This window comes from Arachis duranensis, chromosome 3, assembly GCF_000817695.3.
Source record: "Arachis duranensis cultivar V14167 chromosome 3, aradu.V14167.gnm2.J7QH, whole genome shotgun sequence".
In the NCBI taxonomy this organism is placed as follows: Eukaryota; Viridiplantae; Streptophyta; class Magnoliopsida; order Fabales; family Fabaceae; genus Arachis; species Arachis duranensis.
Window position 1 is genome coordinate 27,073,061 of NC_029774.3, and position 2,113 is coordinate 27,075,173.

Here is a 2,113-nt window from a genome sequence, read left to right on the forward strand (position 1 = left end):
TTTTGGCGCCGTTGCCGGGGATTGTTCGAGTATGGACAACTGACGGTTCATCTTGTTGCTCAGATTAGGTAATTTTCTTTTCAAAAATCTTTCAAAAAATTTTTCTTTAATTTTTGTTTTTTTTTTCAAAGAATATTTTCAAAAAAAATAAAATAAAAATACAAAAAAATTAGAAAATCATAAAAATCAAAAAATATTTTGCGTTTCTTGTTTGAGTCTTGAGTCAAATTTTATGTTTGGCGTCAATTGCATGCTTTTAAAATTTTTCTTGCATTTTTCGAAAATCCCATGCATTCATAGTGTTCTTCATGATCTTCAAGTTGTTCTTGACAAGTCTTCTTGTTTGATCTTGATGATTTCTTGTTTTGTGTTGTTTGTTGTTTTTCATGTGCATTTTTTGTTTGTTAGAGTCCATGCATTAAAGATTTCGAAGTTTGGTGTCTTGCATGTTTTCTTTGCATCAAAATTTTTTCAAAATTATGTTCTTGATGTTCATCATGATCTTCAAAGTGTTCTTGGTGTTCATCTTGACATTCATAGTGTTCTTGCATGCATCTTGTGTCTTTATCCAAAATTTTCATGTTTTGGGTCATTTTTGTGTTTTTCATTAAAAATTCAAAAATCAAAAAAATATCTTTTCCTTATTTTCCTCCAAATTTTCGAAATTTTGGGTTGACTTGGTCAAAAATTTTTAAAAAAATTAGTTGTTTCTTACAAGTCAAGTCAAAATTTCAATTTTAAAAATCTTATCTTTTCAAAATCTTTTTCAAAAATCATATCTTTTTCATTTTTTTTATAATTTTCGAAAATTTCAAAATTATTTTTTCAAAATCTTTTTCTTATCTTTATATCATATTTTCAAAAATTAGCTAAACAATTAATGTGATTGGTTCAAAAATTTGAAGTTTGTTACTTTCTTGTTAAGAAAGGTTCAATCTTTAAGTTCTAGAATCTTATCCTGTATTTTCTTGTTAGTTGAGTCTTTTTTAAAAATTAAATCTTTTTCAAAATATCTTTTTATTAAAATTCTTATCTTATCTTTTTATCTTTTATCTTATCTTTTTCAAAAATTTTATCTTTTTCAAAATTTGATTTCAAAATATCTTATCTAACTTCTTATCTTCTTATCTTTTTCAAAATCTTATCCAACCTCTTAGCTTCTTATCTTTTGAAAATTTGATTTCAAATCTTTTTCAATCAACTAACTAACTTTTTGTTTGTTTCTTATTTTTTTCAAAACCACCTAACTACTTTTCCCTCTCTAATTTTCAAAAATATCTCATCTCTTTTTCAAAAATTCTTTTTGTTTTAAATTTTAATTTTAATCTTATCTTATCTCTAATTTTCGAAAATTACTAACCTCTTTTTCAAAAACTATTTTCGAAATCTCTCTTCTCTTCTCTTATTCTATTTAATTAATTAACTACTAATACTTCTCTTCACCTCTCTTCATCCAAAAATCCGAATCCCCATCTCCATTCTTCTAACCCCTTTCTTCTTCTACTAACATAAGGGAATCTCTATACTGTGACATAGAGGATTCCTCTTTCTTTTCTTGTTTTCTTCTCTTTCATATGAGCAGGAACAGGGAAAAAAGCACTCTTGTTGAAATTAATCCAGAACCTGAAAGGACTCTGAAGAGAAAATTAAAAGAAGCTAAATTACAACAATCCAGAAACAACCTTTCAGAAATTTTGCTGTCTGGAGTTAAACGCCAGAAAAACGTCACGATCCGGAGTTGAACGCCCAAAACACGTCATAACTCGGAGTTCAACTCTAAGAGAAGCCTCAGCTCGTGGATTAATCAAGCTCAGCCCAAACATACACCAAGTGGGCCCCGGAAGTGGATTTATGCATCAATTACTTACCCATGTAAACCCTAGGAGCTAGTTTATTATAAATAGAACATTTATCTATTGTATTAGAGGTCTTCGATCATTCGGTCTTGTGACCACATGGGGGCTGGCCATTCGGCCATGCCTGAACCTTTTACTTATGTATTTTCAACGGTGGAGTTTCTGCACGCCATAGATCAAGGGTGTGGAGCTCTACTGTACCTCAAGTATTAATGCAATTCTATTTTCTTTTATTCAAATCTCTCTTATTCTTATTC